The sequence below is a fragment of the Triturus cristatus genome, chromosome 12 (genome assembly GCF_964204655.1).
Source record: "Triturus cristatus chromosome 12, aTriCri1.1, whole genome shotgun sequence".
Lineage (NCBI taxonomy): Eukaryota > Metazoa > Chordata > Amphibia > Caudata > Salamandridae > Triturus > Triturus cristatus.
In genome coordinates, this window is record NC_140595.1 from 728008323 (window position 1) to 728030292 (window position 21970).

Sequence of the window (21970 nt, forward strand, 5' to 3'; positions counted from 1 at the left end):
CCAGCACTGGATTACAAAAATAACGAGAACGTACTTTACCCGTAACTTGAATTTTCTTCCATAGGAAACCATTGACTGTTTTTCTGTGAAATTTCTTCTAAGTGTCGATTTTGCAAACATGTAAATATTCTTAAAAAAATCGCCTGTATAACTTAAACGCAGTTTCTCAACTGCTTACAGGTGGTACAGTAGTGCTGGATCTAGGATCCAACACTGACCTAGAAAAAGTAACCATAACCCCACTTACCTGCTAAGTGAATTTCCTTCCATAGGATAACATTGGTAATTTGATCAGCAAAAGTTTCTAAGTGTCAACTTTTAAAATAGCAAAATATTGCTTAAAAATCACAACAGTAACTAAAACGAATTTACTCACTTGTTTCCAAGAACTGTCCCAGGACTGAATCTAGGATCCAGTCCTGGATTTAGAAAAGTAATCCTGAAAGTAATTAATTGCATATAACTTAAAATTCCCATTGAGCTCAATGTGTTATTGTGATTCAAATTGTGTTCACTATTGCAATAAACTGTAACTATTACCTGCAAAAGTCAATTGCCTATTGCAAAGTATTTAACTAAAGCATCTCATTCTGAGAAAGTATATTTTGATACCTATTGTTGGTTCTAAAATAAAACAACAATATCTTTTTTATTCAAACCAATGGCCTAGAGTTCAGTTCTTGAGTGTGTGAGACCATTTGCTGACTGAGTGTGTACAACAAATGTTTTACACTGTACTCTGATACTGCCTTACTGCTCGGCAAGCTACCACTTTAGAGAGTAAGGTTATATCTAACTTTAGCCTCTGCCAAACCTCTGGGGACTTGGGACTCTGTGCACACTGTACCTATTTGGGAACAGTATATACAGAGCCACTTTCTCACAGTAGTGATAAAGTGATTAGAGTCCTAAGGCCAACATAAAGATACAGCAAAACGTGAGGTGAAAAGCAAAAAGGTTGCTGGTAGGCCACCTTAAGGATGCCAGGTCTAACAAAAATGAACTAAGGATAACATGAGTAAAACATCAGGTTTCTCTACTGCATTTGGTGAGACAAGTGGGCCTTCTTTTATCTTCCATTCAAGCAATCTTTGACAGACCCCTTTATTATAGAGCTTTTCAAGGATTAAAGATAAGGCACTTACAAAGGAGTCCCAAATACTCAGAGATGGTTGACTTCTGTAATATGGGTCATAGACTAAAAGCAGCGCAAAAACAGAGTGCAACAGGGTCCAAAAAATTGAGTGCCACAAGAGAGTTTGAATGCAAGCGTATCCTTTTACAGATCCAGAGATATACTCATGCAATTTTTGTTTTTAGGACAGAACGTGCATGATGAAAAAAACATTGTTTTTAAAAAGCGCATTGCAGAATATCAGTACTTTGATGTGGGAAAACTTCAAAACTTTCAAACAAAATATTTGCATGCAGCTTACAGTAAGTTGTTGTGGCCGAGTGGTTAAGGCGATGGACTAGAAATCCATTGGGGTATCCCCGCGCAGTTTCGAATCCTGCCAACAACGAGAATCTTTTTATTATGGGCTACAATTTCAGAAGTTAACCTTTAGTATTTCTTCCATTTCAGTTTTATAAATAGGTGGCTTATTTTTGTGTCACTATTGCCTCTCGACATATTTGTTATCGCTACCTCTTTCATGTCTTTGCTACACCTCATTCCTACTTTAGCACTGGTGTAAACGCTTCAAATTATTATACTGTTGCTCTCTCATTCATACCTGCGCATGCACTTGAAAGTTACTTTACCAATAAAAGACGCAAAGAGAGAAATAGAACAAAAGTGCTGGCTGGATTGGCAAACACACTTCATAAAACTGCATTTTCTTTTTTATTCTACCCCGTGTTACATGCTTAACCTCTCCATGTGTAATTTCTCTTAACCTGCTGTCCCAGGAAGAGAATTTCATCTACAGGCTCTTTCTGTGTTTTTTTCCCTAGTCTGTCTTTCCCATTTCTTAGCTGTGTAACTGTTCCTTTACGCGCTCTATTTAAACGCCATCAATCTCATTTGAGCTCCTTGCTCCTGCTTCTGTTTTCTCCATCTCTCATACTGCCAGTTCTCTCTTTCTCTGTGGTTGGTGGCTACTTTCCTGAGCTTCCGAAGCCACGTGGTTCCTGCCTCTTGTTGTCAGACTTGAATTGGAAAAGGAACCATATTAACAAGCCTTTACCACTCACACACGGCGGAAGTTTATACTTTAATTCAGTGAGCTAAGAAAAGCGTGTTGTGGGTCCCCTACGAGCCATGGTGCTTGCTTCATCATGATTTGGCACCAGTCATTAGCCGCAGCTCTGCTAATGAGCCACTGAGGTCAGTTTCAATAATTACTCAAAAACATAACCATGCAGCCCACCCCTCAACTGTGTATTTATCTTGCTTTTCTGCTGTTTGTGTGATTAGCTGGGAGGAGCTCACGGCGACATCCTCCCTATAAAAGTGTAGATGGATCACTCTCTAACTCTTTCTTGCTTCACATACAAATGGCTTGAAAGGTGCAGGGAAGATGCAGGTCTAATAGACAGAATAGAAGGTCTGTTCCAGGTGGGTTTCTCTGCATTGGTGTCCCATCACAGGTCCGCAAGTGTAATGTGTGATCTTTTACTCCTGGCATTTCACAAGCAGGCGGCCAGGAAACGGTTTCAGCCTATCAACCACTGAGGAGACGCAGCCTCTGAATGAGGAATGAGGAAGCAATGAATACATCCAGCCTATCACAGGAACAGCCCTGAGTGTTACGAATTTTAAATTCTCCATGTCACTGTTTGTCGTTGAGCCCAAGTAGCTCGCCGTGATCGTATAGTGGTTAGTACTCTGCGTTGTGGCCGCAGCAACCTCGGTTCGAATCCGAGTCACGGCATTGTGGTTGGCAATGTCATGGCAGTTGGGTGTTAATTTTACAGAATTAGCAAATGTACCAGTAGTTTTTGTAAAATGTCTATTAAAAACAGATCCTTTCAAATATTTAAACCATCTAACAACAAATGATTTAAACTCGCATGATTATAAGCTGTAGCTATAATGTATTTACTTACATAAATTATCTTTCTTGAACCTATTGGGGGTGGAGGGGGAGCAGAGCTCACCCCCCAGGTGCAGTTGAGTGACCTGTGTTGTGGCTCTCTAGAGGGAAGGCACAAATTTTGCTGTCACCCAGCCCAATCCAGACGTGTATCGGGGCCAGGTTTCAGGCAAATAGAGCAGTAAGTGCAGAGAAATATTCACTCTCTAAAAGTGGCATTTCTAAAATAGTAAAGTTAAATCCAACCTCACCAGTAAGTAGGATTTTCAATAAATAAATAAAGCTACTCCTCTCCGATATGGAATTACCAAATAAAAAGTATAGGGGAATACCCAGAGCTAACCTATGAGAGGGGTAGACCTCACAGTAGTGAAAAATGAAATAGACTGTTTGGTACTTACAGGACATGCGAACCACCAAAGTACATATCTTATTTTTTACTTACATAGCATCATGCACCTAGGACTACCTAGGGCCTACCTTAGGGGTAAATTATATGTAATAAAAGGGGAGTTTAAGGCTTGGCAAGTAGGCTGGGACTCCCCTGGGAGACCCCTGGTCTATGCCCAGAACCATAACTCTGCCAGTCGAGTACTTACCTAAAAGCCGATAACTCACTTTTCTTCCATAGGCTAACATTGAGTGGTTTCACTTGGAAATTCTTCTAAGTGGTGTGGAGTTTTGGAACTTTAAAATATTCATCTAAAATCAGCCGGACAACGAATTCTGATTTACTCACCCGTTATCAGGAGAGACCTCAGTGCTGCATCTTGGAGCTCAGTACTGACCCTGAAAAGTAATTTTAACCGTACTTACCAGTAACTCGAATTTCCTTCCATGGGATATCATTGCCTGCTTTTTGCTGAAAATGTTCTAAGTGTCGATTTTTGAAACTTATAAATATTCTTTAAAAATCGTACCAACTGTGAAAACGTAATTGTTTACCTGTTTTAGATAGATGTCCCAGTACTGAGCCTAGGAGCCCAGCACTGGATTACAAAAATAACGAGAACGTACTTTACCCGTAACTTGAATTTTCTTCCATAGGAAACCATTGACTGTTTTTCTGTGAAATTTCTTCTAAGTGTCGATTTTGCAAACATGTAAATATTCTTAAAAAAATCGCCTGTATAACTTAAACGCAGTTTCTCAACTGCTTACAGGTGGTACAGTAGTGCTGGATCTAGGATCCAACACTGACCTAGAAAAAGTAACCATAACCCCACTTACCTGCTAAGTGAATTTCCTTCCATAGGATAACATTGGTAATTTGATCAGCAAAAGTTTCTAAGTGTCAACTTTTAAAATAGCAAAATATTGCTTAAAAATCACAACAGTAACTAAAACGAATTTACTCACTTGTTTCCAAGAACTGTCCCAGGACTGAATCTAGGATCCAGTCCTGGATTTAGAAAAGTAATCCTGAAAGTAATTAATTGCATATAACTTAAAATTCCCATTGAGCTCAATGTGTTATTGTGATTCAAATTGTGTTCACTATTGCAATAAACTGTAACTATTACCTGCAAAAGTCAATTGCCTATTGCAAAGTATTTAACTAAAGCATCTCATTCTGAGAAAGTATATTTTGATACCTATTGTTGGTTCTAAAATAAAACAACAATATCTTTTTTATGCAAACCAATGGCCTAGAGTTCAGTTCTTGAGTGTGTGAGACCATTTGCTGACTGAGTGTGTACAACAAATGTTTTACACTGTACTCTGATACTGCCTTACTGCTCGGCAAGCTACCACTTTAGAGAGTAAGGTTATATCTAACTTTAGCCTCTGCCAAACCTCTGGGGACTTGGGACTCTGTGCACACTGTACCTATTTGGGAACAGTATATACAGAGCCACTTTCTCACAGTAGTGATAAAGTGATTAGAGTCCTAAGGCCAACATAAAGATACAGCAAAACGTGAGGTGAAAAGCAAAAAGGTTGCTGGTAGGCCACCTTAAGGATGCCAGGTCTAACAAAAATGAACTAAGGATAACATGAGTAAAACATCAGGTTTCTCTACTGCATTTGGTGAGACAAGTGGGCCTTCTTTTATCTTCCATTCAAGCAATCTTTGACAGACCCCTTTATTATAGAGCTTTTCAAGGATTAAAGATAAGGCACTTACAAAGGAGTCCCAAATACTCAGAGATGGTTGACTTCTGTAATATGGGTCATAGACTAAAAGCAGCGCAAAAACAGAGTGCAACAGGGTCCAAAAAATTGAGTGCCACAAGAGAGTTTGAATGCAAGCGTATCCTTTTACAGATCCAGAGATATACTCATGCAATTTTTGTTTTTAGGACAGAACGTGCATGATGAAAAAAACATTGTTTTTAAAAAGCGCATTGCAGAATATCAGTACTTTGATGTGGGAAAACTTCAAAACTTTCAAACAAAATATTTGCATGCAGCTTACAGTAAGTTGTTGTGGCCGAGTGGTTAAGGCGATGGACTAGAAATCCATTGGGGTATCCCCGCGCAGGTTCGAATCCTGCCAACAACGAGAATCTTTTTATTATGGGCTACAATTTCAGAAGTTAACCTTTAGTATTTCTTCCATTTCAGTTTTATAAATAGGTGGCTTATTTTTGTGTCACTATTGCCTCTCGACATATTTGTTATCGCTACCTCTTTCATGTCTTTGCTACACCTCATTCCTACTTTAGCACTGGTGTAAACGCTTCAAATTATTATACTGTTGCTCTCTCATTCATACCTGCGCATGCACTTGAAAGTTACTTTACCAATAAAAGACGCAAAGAGAGAAATAGAACAAAAGTGCTGGCTGGATTGGCAAACACACTTCATAAAACTGCATTTTCTTTTTTATTCTACCCCGTGTTACATGCTTAACCTCTCCATGTGTAATTTCTCTTAACCTGCTGTCCCAGGAAGAGAATTTCATCTACAGGCTCTTTCTGTGTTTTTTTCCCTAGTCTGTCTTTCCCATTTCTTAGCTGTGTAACTGTTCCTTTACGCGCTCTATTTAAACGCCATCAATCTCATTTGAGCTCCTTGCTCCTGCTTCTGTTTTCTCCATCTCTCATACTGCCAGTTCTCTCTTTCTCTGTGGTTGGTGGCTACTTTCCTGAGCTTCCGAAGCCACGTGGTTCCTGCCTCTTGTTGTCAGACTTGAATTGGAAAAGGAACCATATTAACAAGCCTTTACCACTCACACACGGCGGAAGTTTATACTTTAATTCAGTGAGCTAAGAAAAGCGTGTTGTGGGTCCCCTACGAGCCATGGTGCTTGCTTCATCATGATTTGGCACCAGTCATTAGCCGCAGCTCTGCTAATGAGCCACTGAGGTCAGTTTCAATAATTACTCAAAAACATAACCATGCAGCCCACCCCTCAACTGTGTATTTATCTTGCTTTTCTGCTGTTTGTGTGATTAGCTGGGAGGAGCTCACGGCGACATCCTCCCTATAAAAGTGTAGATGGATCACTCTCTAACTCTTTCTTGCTTCACATACAAATGGCTTGAAAGGTGCAGGGAAGATGCAGGTCTAATAGACAGAATAGAAGGTCTGTTCCAGGTGGGTTTCTCTGCATTGGTGTCCCATCACAGGTCCGCAAGTGTAATGTGTGATCTTTTACTCCTGGCATTTCACAAGCAGGCGGCCAGGAAACGGTTTCAGCCTATCAACCACTGAGGAGACGCAGCCTCTGAATGAGGAATGAGGAAGCAATGAATACATCCAGCCTATCACAGGAACAGCCCTGAGTGTTCCGAATTTTAAATTCTCCATGTCACTGTTTGTCGTTGAGCCCAAGTAGCTCGCCGTGATCGTATAGTGGTTAGTACTCTGCGTTGTGGCCGCAGCAACCTCGGTTCGAATCCGAGTCACGGCATTGTGGTTGGCAATGTCATGGCAGTTGGGTGTTAATTTTACAGAATTAGCAAATGTACCAGTAGTTTTTGTAAAATGTCTATTAAAAACAGATCCTTTCAAATATTTAAACCATCTAACAACAAATGATTTAAACTCGCATGATTATAAGCTGTAGCTATAATGTATTTACTTACATAAATTATCGTTCTTGAACCTATTGGGGGTGGAGGGGGAGCGGAGCTCACCCCCCAGGTGCAGTTGAGTGACCTGTGTTGTGGCTCTCTAGAGGGAAGGCACAAATATTGCTGTCACCCACCCCAATCCAGACGAGTATTGGGGCCAGGTTTCAGGCAAATAGAGCAGTAAGTGCAGAGAAATGTTCACTCTCTAAAAGTGGCATTTCTAAAATAGTAAAGTTAAATCCAACCTCACCAGTAAGTAGGATTTTCAATAAATAAATAAAGCTACTCCTCTCCGATATGGAATTACCAAATGAAAAGTATAGGGGAACACCCGGAGCTAACCTATGAGAGGGGTAGACCTCACAGTAGTGAAAAATGAAATAGACTGTTTGGTACCTACAGGACATGCGAACCACCAAAGTACATATCTTATTTTTTACTTACATAGCATCATGCACCTAGGACTACCTAGGGCCTACCTTAGGGGTAAATTATATGTAATAAAAGGGGAGTTTAAGGCTTGGCAAGTAGGCTGGGACTCCCCTGGGAGACCCCTGAGTCTATGCCCAGAACCATAACTCTGCCAGTCGAGTACTTACCTAAAAGCCGATGACTCACTTTTCTTCCATAGGCTAACATTGAGTGGTTTCACTTGGAAATTCTTCTAAGTGGTGTCGATTTTGCAAACATCTAAATATTCCTTAAAAATCGCCTGTATAACTTAAACGCAGTTTCTCAACTGCTTACAGGTGGTACAGTAGTGCTGGATCTAGGATCCAACACTGACCTAGAAAAAGTAACCATAACCCCACTTACCTGCTAAGGGAATTTCCTTCCATAGGATAACATTGGTAATTTGATCAGCAAAAGTTTCTAAGTGTCAACTTTTAAAATAGCAAAATATTGCTTAAAAATCACAACAGTAACTAAAACGAATTTACTCACTTGTTTCCAAGAACTGTCCCATGACTGAATCTAGGATCCAGTCCTGGATTTAGAAAAGTAATCCTGAAAGTAATTAATTGCATATAACTTAAAATTCCCATTGAGCTCAATGTATTATTGTGATTCAAATTGTGTTGCCTATTGCAATAAACTGTAACTATTACCTGCAAAAGTCAATTGCCTATTGCAAAGTATTTAACTAAAGCATCTCATTCTGAGAAAGTATATTTTGATACCTATTGTTGGTTCTAAAATAAAACAACAATATCTTTTGTATGCAAACCAATGGCCTAGAGTTCAGTTCTTGAGTGTGTGAGACCATTTGCTGACTGAGTGTGTACAACAAATGTTTTACACTGTACTCTGATACTGCCTTACTGCTCGGCAAGCTACCACTTTAGAGAGTAAGGTTATATCTAACTTTAGCCTCTGCCAAACCTCTGGGGACTGGGGACTCTGTGCACACTGTACCTATTTGGGAACAGTATATACAGAGCCACTTTCTCACAGTAGTGATAAAGTGATTAGAGTCCTAAGGCCAACATAAAGATACAGCAAAACGTGAGGTGAAAAGCAAAAAGGTTGCTGGTAGGCCACCTTAAGGATGCCAGGTCTAACAAAAATGAACTAAGGATAACATGAGTAAAACATCAGGTTTCTCTACTGCATTTGGTGAGACAAGTGGGCCTTCTTTTATCTTCCATTCAAGCAATCTTTGACAGACCCCTTTATTATAGAGCTTTTCAAGGATTAAAGATAAGGCACTTACAAAGGAGTCCCAAATACTCAGAGATGGTTGACTTCTGTAATATGGGTCATAGACTAAAAGCAGCGCAAAAACAGAGTGCAACAGGGTCCAAAACATTGAGTGCCACAAGAGAGTTTGAATGCAAGCGTATCCTTTTACAGATCCAGAGATATACTCATGCAATTTTTGTTTTTAGGACAGAACGTGCATGATGAAAAAAACATTGTTTTTAAAAAGCGCATTGCAGAATATCAGTACTTTGATGTGGGAAAACTTCAAAACTTTCAAACAAAATATTTGCATGCAGCTTACAGTAAGTTGTTGTGGCCGAGTGGTTAAGGCGATGGACTAGAAATCCATTGGGGTATCCCCGCGCAGGTTTGAATCCTGCCAACAACGAGAATCTTTTTATTATGGGCTACAATTTCAGAAGTTAACCTTTAGTATTTCTTCCATTTCAGTTTTATAAATAGGTGGCTTATTTTTGTGTCACTATTGCCTCTCCACATATTTGTTATCGCTACCTCTTTCATGTCTTTGCTACACCTCATTCCTACTTTAGCACTGGTGTAAACGCTTCAAATTATTATACTGTTGCTCTCTCATTCATACCTGCGCATGCACTTGAAAGTTACTTTACCAATAAAAGACGCAAAGAGAGAAATAGAACAAAAGTGCTGGCTGGATTGGCAAACGCACTTCATAAAACTGCATTTTCTTTTTTATTCTCCCCCGTGTTACATGCTTAACCTCTCCATGTGTAATTTCTCTTAACCTGCTGTCCCAGGAAGAGAATTTCATCTACAGGCTCTTTCTGTGTTTTTTTCCCTAGTCTGTCTTTCCCATTTCTTAGCTGTGTAACTGTTCCTTTACGTGCTCTATTTAAACGCCATCAATCTCATTTGAGCTACTTGCTCCCGCTTCTGTTTTCTCCACCTCTCATACTGCCAGTTCTCTCTTTCTCTGTGGTTGGTGGCTACTTTCCTGAGCTTCCGAAGCCACGTGGTTCCTGCTTCTTGTTGTCAGACTTGAATTGGAAAAGGAACCATTTTAACAAGCCTTTACCACTCACACACGGCGGAAGTTTATACTTTAATTCAGTGAGCTAAGAAAAGCGTGTTGTGGGTCCCCTACGAGCCATGGTGCTTGCTTCATCATGATTTGGCACCAGTCATTAGCCGCAGCTCTGCTAATGAGCCACTGAGGTCAGTTTCAATAATTACTCAAAAACATAACCATGCAGCCCACCCCTCAACTGTGTATTTATCTTGCTTTTCTGCTGTTCGTGTGATTAGCTGGGAGGAGCTCACGGCGACATCCTCCCTATAAAAGTGTAGATGGATCACTCTCTAACTCTTTATTGCTTCACATACAAACGGCTTGAAAGGTGCAGGGAAGATGCAGGTCTAATAGACAGAATAGAAGGTCTGTTCCAGGTGGGTTTCTCTGCCTTGGTGTCCCATCACAGGTCCGCAAGTGTAATGTGTGATCTTTTACTCCTGGCATTTCACAAGCAGGCGGCCAGGAAACGGTTTCAGCCTATCAACCACTGAGGAGACGCAGCCTCTGAATGAGGAATGAGGAAGCAATGAATACATCCAGCCTATCACAGGAACAGCGCTGAGTGTTCCAAATTTTAAATTCTCCATGTCACTGTTTGTCGTTGAGCCCAAGTAGCTCGCCGTGATCGTATAGTGGTTAGTACTCTGCGTTGTGGCCGCAGCAACCTCGGTTCGAATCCGAGTCACGGCATTGTGGTTGGCAATGTCATGGCAGTTGGGTGTTAATTTTACAGAATTAGCAAATGTACCAGTAGTTTTTGTAAAATGTCTATTAAAAACAGATCCTTTCAAATATTTAAACCATCTAACAACAAATGATTTAAACTCGCATGATTATAAGCTGTAGCTATAATGTATTTACTTACATAAATTATCGTTCTTGAACCTATTGGGGGTGGAGGGGGAGCGGAGCTCACCCCCCAGGTGCAGTTGAGTGACCTGTGTTGTGGCTCTCTAGAGGGAAGGCACAAATTTTGCTGTCACCCAGCCCAATCCAGATGAGTATTGGGGCCAGGTTTCAGGCAAATAGAGCAGTAAGTGCAGAGAAATGTTCACTCTCTAAAAGTGGCATTTCTAAAATAGTAAAGTTAAATCCAACCTCACCAGTAAGTAGGATTTTCAATAAATAAATAAAGCTACTCCTCTCCGATATGGAATTACCAAATGAAAAGTATAGGGGAACACCCGGAGCTAACCTATGAGAGGGGTAGACCTCACAGTAGTGAAAAATGAAATAGACTGTTTGGTACCTACAGGACATGCGAACCACCAAAGTACATATCTTATTTTTTACTTACATAGCATCATGCACCTAGGACTACCTAGGGCCTACCTTAGGGGTAAATTATATGTAATAAAAGGGGAGTTTAAGGCTTGGCAAGTAGGCTGGGACTCCCCTGGGAGACCCCTGAGTCTATGCCCAGAACCATAACTCTGCCAGTCGAGTACTTACCTAAAAGCCGATGACTCACTTTTCTTCCATAGGCTAACATTGAGTGGTTTCACTTGGAAATTCTTCTAAGTGGTGTCGATTTTGCAAACATGTAAATATTCCTTAAAAATCGCCTGTATAACTTAAACGCAGTTTCTCAACTGCTTACAGGTGGTACAGTAGTGCTGGATCTAGGATCCAACACTGACCTAGAAAAAGTAACCATAACCCCACTTACCTGCTAAGGGAATTTCCTTCCATAGGATAACATTGGTAATTTGATCAGCAAAAGTTTCTAAGTGTCAACTTTTAAAATAGCAAAATATTGCTTAAAAATCACAACAGTAACTAAAACGAATTTACTCACTTATTTCCAAGAACTGTCCCATGACTGAATCTAGGATCCAGTCCTGGATTTAGAAAAGTAATCCTGAAAGTAATTAATTGCATATAACTTAAAATTCCCATTGAGCTCAATGTATTATTGTGATTCAAATTGTGTTGCCTATTGCAATAAACTGTAACTATTACCTGCAAAAGTCAATTGCCTATTGCAAAGTATTTAACTAAAGCATCTCATTCTGAGAAAGTATATTTTGATACCTATTGTTGGTTCTAAAATAAAACAACAATATCTTTTTTATGCAAACCAATGGCCTAGAGTTCAGTTCTTGAGTGTGTGAGACCATTTGCTGACTGAGTGTGTACAACAAATGTTTTACACTGTACTCTGATACTTCCTTACTGCTCGGCAAGCTACCACTTTAGAGAGTAAGGTTATATCTAACTTTAGCCTCTGCCAAACCTCTGGGGACTGGGGACTCTGTGCACACTGTACCTATTTGGGAACAGTATATACAGAGCCACTTTCTCACAGTAGTGATAAAGTGATTAGAGTCCTAAGGCCAACATAAAGATACAGCAAAACGTGAGGTGAAAAGCGAAAAGGTTGCTGGTAGGCCACCTTAAGGATGCCAGGTCTAACAAAAATGAACTAAGGATAACATGAGTAAAACATCAGGTTTCTCTACTGCATTTGGTGAGACAAGTGGGCCTTCTTTTATCTTCCATTCAAGCAATCTTTGACAGACCCCTTTATTATAGAGCTTTTCAAGGATTAAAGATAAGGCACTTACAAAGGAGTCCCAAATACTCAGAGATGGTTGACTTCTGTAATATGGGTCATAGACTAAAAGCAGCCCAAAAACAGAGCGCAACAGGGTCCAAAAAATTGAGTGCCACAAGAGAGTTTGAATGCAAGCGTATCCTTTTACAGATCCAGAGATATACTCATGCAATTTTTGTTTTTAGGACAGAACGTGCATGATGAAAAAAACATTGTTTTTAAAAAGCGCATTGCAGAATATCAGTACTTTGATGTGGGAAAACTTCAAAACTTTCAAACAAAATATTTGCATGCAGCTTACAGTAAGTTGTTGTGGCCGAGTGGTTAAGGCGATGGACTAGAAATCCATTGGGGTATCCCCGCGCAGGTTCGAATCCTGCCAACAACGAGAATCTTTTTATTATGGGCTACAATTTCAGAAGTTAACCTTTAGTATTTCTTCCATTTCAGTTTTATAAATAGGTGGCTTATTTTTGTGTCACTATTGCCTCTCCACATATTTGTTATCGCTACCTCTTTCATGTCTTTGCTACACCTCTTTCCTACTTTAGCACTGGTGTAAACGCTTCAAATTATTATACTGTTGCTCTCTCATTCATACCTGCGCATGCACTTGAAAGTTACTTTACCAATAAAAGACGCAAAGAGAGAAATAGAACAAAAGTGCTGGCTGGATTGGCAAACGCACTTCATAAAACTGCATTTTCTTTTTTATTCTCCCCCGTGTTACATGCTTAACCTCTCCATGTGTAATTTCTCTTAACCTGCTGTCCCAGGAAGAGAATTTCATCTACAGGCTCTTTCTGTGTTTTTTTCCCTAGTCTGTCTTTCCCATTTCTTAGCTGTGTAACTGTTCCTTTACGCGCTCTATTTAAATGCCATCAATCTCATTTGAGCTCCTTGCTCCCGCTTCTGTTTTCTCCATCTCTCATACTGCCAGTTCTCTCTTTCTCTGTGGTTGGTGGCTACTTTCCTGAGCTTCCGAAGCCACGTGGTTCCTGCCTCTTGTTGTCAGACTTGAATTGGAAAAGGAACCATATTAACAAGCCTTTACCACTCACACACGGTGGAAGTTTATACTTTAATTCAGTGAGCTAAGAAAAGCGTGTTGTGGGTCCCCTACGAGCCATGGTGCTTGCTTCATCATGATTTGGCACCAGTCATTAGCCGCAGCTCTGCTAATGAGCCACTGAGGTCAGTTTCAATAATTACTCAAAAACATAACCATGCAGCCCACCCCTCAACTGTGTATTTATCTTGCTTTTCTGCTGTTCGTGTGATTAGCTGGGAGGAGCTCACGGCGACATCCTCCCTATAAAAGTGTAGATGGATCACTCTCTAACTCTTTCTTGCTTCACATACAAATGGCTTGAAAGGTGCAGGGAAGATGCAGGTCTAATAGACAGAATAGAAGGTCTGTTCCAGGTGGGTTTCTCTGCATTGGTGTCCCATCACAGGTCCGCAAGTGTAATGTGTGATCTTTGACTCCATGCATTTCACAAGCAGGCGGCCAGGAAACGGTTTCAGCCTATCAACCACTGAGGAGACGCAGCCTCTGAATGAGGAATGAGGAAGCAATGAATACATCCACCCTATCACAGGGACACGCCTGAGTGTTCCGAATTATAAATTCTCCATGTCACTGTTTGTCATTGAGCCCAAGTAGCTCGCCGTGATCGTATACTGGTTAGTACTCTGCGTTGTGGCCGCAGCAACCTCGGTTCGAATCCGAGTCACAGCATTGTGGTTGGCAATGTCATGGCAGTTGGGTGTTAATTTTACAGAATTAGCAAATGTACCAGTAGTTTTTGTAAAATGTCTATTAAAAACAGATCCTTTCAAATATTTAAACCATCTAACAACAAATGATTTAAACTCGCATGATTATAAGCTGTAGCTATAATGTATTTACTTACATAAATTATCGTTCTTGAACCTATTGGGGGTGGAGGGGGAGCGGAGCTCACCCCCCAGGTGCAGTTGAGTGACCTGTGTTGTGGCTCTCTAGAGGGAAGGCACAAATTTTGCTGTCACCCAGCCCAATCCAGACGTGTATCGGGGCCAGGTTTCAGGCAAATAGAGCAGTAAGTGCAGAGAAATATTCACTCTCTAAAAGTGGCATTTCTAAAATAGTAAAGTTAAATCCAACCTCACCAGTAAGTAGGATTTTCAATAAATAAATAAAGCTACTCCTCTCCGATATGGAATTACCAAATAAAAAGTATAGGGGAATACCCAGAGCTAACCTATGAGAGGGGTAGACCTCACAGTAGTGAAAAATGAAATAGACTGTTTGGTACTTACAGGACATGCGAACCACCAAAGTACATATCTTATTTTTTACTTACATAGCATCATGCACCTAGGACTACCTAGGGCCTACCTTAGGGGTAAATTATATGTAATAAAAGGGGAGTTTAAGGCTTGGCAAGTAGGCTGGGACTCCCCTGGGAGACCCCTGGTCTATGCCCAGAACCATAACTCTGCCAGTCGAGTACTTACCTAAAAGCCGATAACTCACTTTTCTTCCATAGGCTAACATTGAGTGGTTTCACTTGGAAATTCTTCTAAGTGGTGTGGAGTTTTGGAACTTTAAAATATTCATCTAAAATCAGCCGGACAACGAATTCTGATTTACTCACCCGTTATCAGGAGAGACCTCAGTGCTGCATCTTGGAGCTCAGTACTGACCCTGAAAAGTAATTTTAACCGTACTTACCAGTAACTCGAATTTCCTTCCATGGGATATCATTGCCTGCTTTTTGCTGAAAATGTTCTAAGTGTCGATTTTTGAAACTTATAAATATTCTTTAAAAATCGTACCAACTGTGAAAACGTAATTGTTTACCTGTTTTAGATAGATGTCCCAGTACTGAGCCTAGGACCCCAGCACTGGATTACAAAAATAACGAGAACGTACTTTACCCGTAACTTGAATTTTCTTCCATAGGAAACCATTGACTGTTTTTCTGTGAAATTTCTTCTAAGTGTCGATTTTGCAAACATGTAAATATTCTTAAAAAAATCGCCTGTATAACTTAAACGCAGTTTCTCAACTGCTTACAGGTGGTATAGTAGTGCTGGATCTAGGATCCAACACTGACCTAGAAAAAGTAACCATAACCCCACTTACCTGCTAAGTGAATTTCCTTCCATAGGATAACATTGGTAATTTGATCAGCAAAAGTTTCTAAGTGTCAACTTTTAAAATAGCAAAATATTGCTTAAAAATCACAACAGTTACTAAAACGAATTTACTCACTTGTTTCCAAGAACTGTCCCAGGACTGAATCTAGGATCCAGTCCTGGATTTAGAAAAGTAATCCTGAAAGTAATTAATTGCATATAACTTAAAATTCCCATTGAGCTCAATGTATTATTGTGATTCAAATTGTGTTGCCTATTGCAATAAACTGTAACTATGACCTGCAAAAGTCAATTGCCTATTGCAAAGTATTTAACTAAAGCATCTCATTCTGAGAAAGTATATTTTGATACCTATTGTTCGTTCTAAAATAAAACAACAATATCTTTTTTATGCAAACCAATGGCCTAGAGTTCAGTTCTTGAGTGTGTGAGACCATTTGCTGACTGAGTGTGTACAACAAATGTTTTACACTGTACTCTGATACTGCCTTACTGCTCGGCAAGCTACCACTTTAGAGAGTAAGGTTATATCTAACTTTAGCCTCTGCCAAACCTCTGGGGACTGGGGACTCTGTGCACACTGTACCTATTTGGGAACAGTATATACAGAGCCACTTTCTCACAGTAGTGATAAAGTGATTAGAGTCCTAAGGCCAACATAAAGATACAGCAAAACGTGAGGTGAAAAGCAAAAAGGTTGCTGGTAGGCCACCTTAAGGATGCCAGGTCTAACAAAAATGAACTAAGGATAACATGAGTAAAACATCAGGTTTCTCTACTGCATTTGGTGAGACAAGTGGGCCTTCTTTTATCTTCCATTCAAGCAATCTTTGACAGACCCCTTTATTATAGAGCTTTTCAAGGATTAAAGATAAGGCACTTACAAAGGAGTCCCAAATACTCAGAGATGGTTGACTTCTGTAATATGGGTCGTAGACTAAAAGCAGCGCAAAAACAGAGTGCAACAGGGTCCAAAAAATTGAGTGCCACAAGAGAGTTTGAATGCAAGCGTATCCTTTTACAGATCCAGAGATATACTCATGCAATTTTTGTTTTTAGGACAGAACGTGCATGATGAAAAAAACATTGTTTTTAAAAAGCGCATTGCAGAATATCAGTACTTTGATGTGGGAAAACTTCAAAACTTTCAAACAAAATATTTGCATGCAGCTTACAGTAAGTTGTTGTGGCCGAGTGGTTAAGGCGATGGACTAGAAATCCATTGGGGTATCCCCGCGCAGGTTCGAATCCTGCCAACAACGAGAATCTTTTTATTATGGGCTACAATTTCAGAAGTTAACCTTTAGTATTTCTTCCATTTCAGTTTTATAAATAGGTGGCTTATTTTTGTGTCACTATTGCCTCTCGACATATTTGTTATCGCTACCTCTTTCATGTCTTTGCTACACCTCATTCCTACTTTAGCACTGGTGTAAACGCTTCAAATTATTATACTGTTGCTCTCTCATTCATACCTGCGCATGCACTTGAAAGTTACTTTACCAATAAAAGACGCAAAGAGAGAAATAGAACAAAAGTGCTGGCTGGATTGGCAAACACACTTCATAAAACTGCATTTTCTTTTTTATTCTCCCCCGTGTTACATGCTTAACCTCTCCATGTGTAATTTCTCTTAACCTGCTGTCCCAGGAAGAGAATTTCATCTACAGGCTCTTTCTGTGTTTTTTTCCCTAGTCTGTCTTTCCCATTTCTTAGCTGTGTAACTGTTCCTTTACGCGCTCTATTTAAACGCCATCAATCTCATTTGAGCTCCTTGCTCCTGCTTCTGTTTTCTCCATCTCTCATACTGCCAGTTCTCTCTTTCTCTGTGGTTGGTGGCTACTTTCCTGAGCTTCCGAAGCCACGTGGTTCCTGCCTCTTGTTGTCAGACTTGAATTGGAAAAGGAACCATATTAACAAGCCTTTACCACTCACACACGGTGGAAGTTTATACTTTAATTCAGTGAGCTAAGAAAAGCGTGTTGTGGGTCCCCTACGAGCCATGGTGCTTGCTTCATCATGATTTGGCACCAGTCATTAGCCGCAGCTCTGCTAATGAGCCACTGAGGTCAGTTTCAATAATTACTCAAAAACATAACCATGCAGCCCACCCCTCAACTGTGTATTTATCTTGCTTTTCTGCTGTTTGTGTGATTAGCTGGGAGGAGCTCACGGCGACATCCTCCCTATACAAGTGTAGATGGATCACTCTCTAACTCTTTCTTGCTTCACATACAAATGGCTTGAAAGGTGCAGGGAAGATGCAGGTCTAATAGACAGAATAGAAGGTCTGTTCCAGGTGGGTTTCTCTGCATTGGTGTCCCATCACAGGTCCGCAAGTGTAATGTGTGATCTTTTACTCCTGGCACTTCACAAGCAGGCGGCCAGGAAACGGTTTCAGCCTATCAACCACTGAGGAGACGCAGCCTCTGAATGAGGAATGAGGAAGCAATGAATACATCCAGCCTATCACAGGAACAGCCCTGAGTGTTCCGAATTTTAAATTCTCCATGTCACTGCTTGTCGTTGAGCCCAAGTAGCTCGCCGTGATCGTATAGTGGTTAGTACTCTGCGTTGTGGCCGCAGCAACCTCGGTTCGAATCCGAGTCACGGCATTGTGGTTGGCAATGTCATGGCAGTTGGGTGTTAATTTTACAGAATTAGCAAATGTACCAGTAGTTTTTGTAAAATGTCTATCAAAAACAGATCCTTTCAAATATTTAAACCATCTAACAACAAATGATTTAAACTCGCATGATTATAAGCTGTAGCTATAATGTATTTACTTACATAAATTATCATTCTTGAACCTATTGGGGGTGGAGGGGGAGCAGAGCTCACCCCCCAGGTGCAGTTGAGTGACCTGTGTTGTGGCTCTCTAGAGGGAAGGCACAAATTTTGCTGTCACCCAGCCCAATCCAGACGAGTATTGGGGCCAGGTTTCAGGCAAATAGAGCAGTAAGTGCAGAGAAATGTTCACTCTCTAAAAGTGGCATTTCTAAAATAGTAAAGTTAAATCCAACCTCACCAGTAAGTAGGATTTTCAATAAATAAATAAAGCTACTCCTCTCCGATATGGAATTACCAAATGAAAAGTATAGGGGAACACCCGGAGCTAACCTATGAGAGGGGTAGACCTCACAGTAGTGAAAAATGAAATAGACTGTTTGGTACCTACAGGACATGCGAACCACCAAAGTACATATCTTATTTTTTACTTACATAGCATCATGCACCTAGGACTACCTAGGGCCTACCTTAGGGGTAAATTATATGTAATAAAAGGGGAGTTTAAGGCTTGGCAAGTAGGCTGGGACTCCCCTGGGAGACCCCTGAGTCTATGCCCAGAACCATAACTCTGCCAGTCGAGTACTTACCTAAAAGCCGATGACTCACTTTTCTTCCATAGGCTAACATTGAGTGGTTTCACTTGGAAATTCTTCTAAGTGGTGTCGATTTTGCAAACATGTAAATATTCCTTAAAAATCGCCTGTATAACTTAAACACAGTTTCTCAACTGCTTACAGGTGGTACAGTAGTGCTGGATCTAGGATCCAACACTGACCTAGAAAAAGTAACCATAACCCCACTTACCTGCTAAGTGAATTTCCTTCCATAGGATAACATTGGTAATTTGATCAGCAAAAGTTTCTAAGTGTCAACTTTTAAAATAGCAAAATATTGCTTAAAAATCACAACAGTAACTAAAACGAATTTACTCACTTGTTTCCAAGAACTGTCCCAGGACTGAATCTATGATCCAGTCCTGGATTTAGAAAAGTAATCCTGAAAGTAATTAATTGCATATAACTTAAAATTCCCATTGAGCTCAATGTGTTATTGTGATTCAAATTGTGTTCACTATTGCAATAAACTGTAACTATTACCGGCAAAAGTCAATTGCCTATTGCAAAGTATTTAACTAAAGCATCTCATTCTGAGAAAGTATATTTTGATACCTATTGTTGGTTCTAAAATAAAACAACAATATCTTTTTTATGCAAACCAATGGCCTAGAGTTCAGTTATTGAGTGTGTGAGACCATTTGCTGACTGAGTGTGTACAACAAATGTTTTACACTGTACTCTGATACTGCCTTACTGCTCGGCAAGCTACCACTTTAGAGAGTAAGGTTATATCTAACTTTAGCCTCTGCCAAACCTCTGGGGACTGGGGACTCTGTGCACACTGTACCTATTTGGGAACAGTATATACAGAGCCACTTTCTCACAGTAGTGATAAAGTGATTAGAGTCCTAAGGCCAACATAAAGATACAGCAAAACGTGAGGTGAAAAGCAAAAAGGTTGCTGGTAGGCCACCTTAAGGATGCCAGGTCTAACAAAAATGAACTAAGGATAACATCAGTAAAACATCAGGTTTCTCTACTGCATTTGGTGAGACAAGTGGGCCTTCTTTTATCTTCCATTCAAGCAATCTTTGACAGACCCCTTTATTATAGAGCTTTTCAAGGATTAAAGATAAGGCACTTACAAAGGAGTCCCAAATACTCAGAGATGGTTGACTTCTGTAATATGGGTCATAGACTAAAAGCAGCGCAAAAACAAAGTGCAACAGGGTCCAAAAAATTGAGTGCCACAAGAGAGTTTGAATGCAAGCGTATCCTTTTACAGATCCAGAGATATACTCATGCAATTTTTGTTTTTAGGACAGAACGTGCATGATGAAAAAAACATTGTTTTTAAAAAGCGCATTGCAGAATATCAGTACTTTGATGTGGGAAAACTTCAAAACTTTCAAACAAAATATTTGCATGCAGCTTACAGTAAGTTGTTGTGGCCGAGTGGTTAAGGCGATGGACTAGAAATCCATTGGGGTATCCCCGCGCAGGTTCGAATCCTGCCAACAACGAGAATCTTTTTATTATGGGCTACAATTTCAGAAGTTAACCTTTAGTATTTCTTCCATTTCAGTTTTATAAATAGGTGGCTTATTTTTGTGTCACTATTGCCTCTCGACATATTTGTTATCGCTACCTCTTTCATGTCTTTGCTACACCTCATTCCTACTTTAGCACTGGTGTAAACGCTTCAAATTATTATACTGTTGCTCTCTCATTCATACCTGCGCATGCACTTGAAAGTTACTTTACCAATAAAAGACGCAAAGAGAGAAATAGAACAAAAGTGCTGGCTGGATTGGCAAACACACTTTATAAAACTGCATTTTCTTTTTTATTCTCCCCCGTGTTACATGCTTAACCTCTCCATGTGTAATTTCTCTTAACCTGCTGTCCCAGGAAGAGAATTTCATATACAGGCTCTTTCTGTGTTTTTTTCCCTAGTCTGTCTTTCCCATTTCTTAGCTGTGTAACTGTTCCTTTACGCGCTCTATTTAAACGCCATCAATCTCATTTGAGCTCCTTGCTCCTGCTTCTGTTTTCTCCATCTCTTATACTGCCAGTTCTCTCTTTCTCTGTGGTTGGTGGCTACTTTCCTGAGCTTCCGAAGCCACGTGGTTCCTGCCTCTTGTTGTCAGACTTGAATTGGAAAAGGAACCATATTAACAAGCCTTTACCACTCACACACGGTGGAAGTTTATACTTTAATTCAGTGAGCTAAGAAAAGCGTGTTGTGGGTCCCCTACGAGCCATGGTGCTTGCTTCATCATGATTTGGCACCAGTCATTAGCCGCAGCTCTGCTAATGAGCCACTGAGGTCAGTTTCAATAATTACTCAAAAACATAACCATGCAGCCCACCCCTCAACTGTGTATTTATCTTGCTTTTCTGCTGTTTGTGTGATTAGCTGGGAGGAGCTCACGGCGACATCCTCCCTATAAAAGTGTAGATGGATCACTCTCTAACTCTTTCTTGCTTCACATACAAATGGCTTGAAAGGTGCAGGGAAGATGCAGGTCTAATAGACAGAATAGAAGGTCTGTTCCAGGTGGGTTTCTCTGCATTGGTGTCCCATCACAGGTCCGCAAGTGTAATGTGTGATCTTTTACTCCTGGCATTTCACAAGCAGGCGGCCAGGAAACGGTTTCAGCCTATCAACCACTGAGGAGACGCAGCCTCTGAATGAGGAATGAGGAAGCAATGAATACATCCAGCCTATCACAGGAACAGCCCTGAGTGTTCCGAATTTTAAATTCTCCATGTCACTGTTTGTCGTTGAGCCCAAGTAGCTCGCCGTGATCGTATAGTGGTTAGTACTCTGCGTTGTGGCCGCAGCAACCTCGGTTCGAATCCGAGTCACGGCATTGTGGTTGGCAATGTCATGGCAGTTGGGTGTTAATTTTACAGAATTAGCAAATGTACCAGTAGTTTTTGTAAAATGTCTATTAAAAACAGATCCTTTCAAATATTTAAACCATCTAACAACAAATGATTTAAACTCGCATGATTATAAGCTGTAGCTATAATGTATTTACTTACATAAATTATCGTTCTTGAACCTATTGGGGGTGGAGGGGGAGCGGAGCTCACCC

General features: G+C 40.4%; 11 non-coding genes across 11 annotated transcripts; all 11 read left to right on the forward strand.

The window, feature by feature from the left end:
- The first annotated feature begins 1441 nt into the window (after nt 1-1441).
- Nucleotides 1442-1523, forward strand: TRNAS-AGA (transfer RNA serine (anticodon AGA)). Its single transcript has one exon. It is a non-coding gene; the product is annotated as a tRNA-Ser (tRNA).
- A 1281-nt stretch (nt 1524-2804) lies between these two features.
- Nucleotides 2805-2876, forward strand: TRNAH-GUG (transfer RNA histidin (anticodon GUG)). Its single transcript has one exon. It is a non-coding gene; the product is annotated as a tRNA-His (tRNA).
- A 2586-nt stretch (nt 2877-5462) lies between these two features.
- Nucleotides 5463-5544, forward strand: TRNAS-AGA (transfer RNA serine (anticodon AGA)). Its single transcript has one exon. It is a non-coding gene; the product is annotated as a tRNA-Ser (tRNA).
- Nucleotides 5545-6825: 1281 nt separating this feature from the next.
- Nucleotides 6826-6897, forward strand: TRNAH-GUG (transfer RNA histidin (anticodon GUG)). The gene has a single exon. It is a non-coding gene; the product is annotated as a tRNA-His (tRNA).
- A 2173-nt stretch (nt 6898-9070) lies between these two features.
- TRNAS-AGA (transfer RNA serine (anticodon AGA)) lies at nt 9071-9152 on the forward strand. Its single transcript has one exon. It is a non-coding gene; the product is annotated as a tRNA-Ser (tRNA).
- A 1281-nt stretch (nt 9153-10433) lies between these two features.
- TRNAH-GUG (transfer RNA histidin (anticodon GUG)) lies at nt 10434-10505 on the forward strand. Its single transcript has one exon. It is a non-coding gene; the product is annotated as a tRNA-His (tRNA).
- Nucleotides 10506-12678: 2173 nt separating this feature from the next.
- On the forward strand, nt 12679-12760 carry TRNAS-AGA (transfer RNA serine (anticodon AGA)). Its single transcript has one exon. It is a non-coding gene; the product is annotated as a tRNA-Ser (tRNA).
- A 3939-nt stretch (nt 12761-16699) lies between these two features.
- TRNAS-AGA (transfer RNA serine (anticodon AGA)) lies at nt 16700-16781 on the forward strand. The gene has a single exon. It is a non-coding gene; the product is annotated as a tRNA-Ser (tRNA).
- A 1281-nt stretch (nt 16782-18062) lies between these two features.
- On the forward strand, nt 18063-18134 carry TRNAH-GUG (transfer RNA histidin (anticodon GUG)). The gene has a single exon. It is a non-coding gene; the product is annotated as a tRNA-His (tRNA).
- Nucleotides 18135-20307: 2173 nt separating this feature from the next.
- Nucleotides 20308-20389, forward strand: TRNAS-AGA (transfer RNA serine (anticodon AGA)). The gene has a single exon. It is a non-coding gene; the product is annotated as a tRNA-Ser (tRNA).
- A 1281-nt stretch (nt 20390-21670) lies between these two features.
- Nucleotides 21671-21742, forward strand: TRNAH-GUG (transfer RNA histidin (anticodon GUG)). The gene has a single exon. It is a non-coding gene; the product is annotated as a tRNA-His (tRNA).
- The last annotated feature ends 228 nt before the right edge of the window (nt 21743-21970 follow it).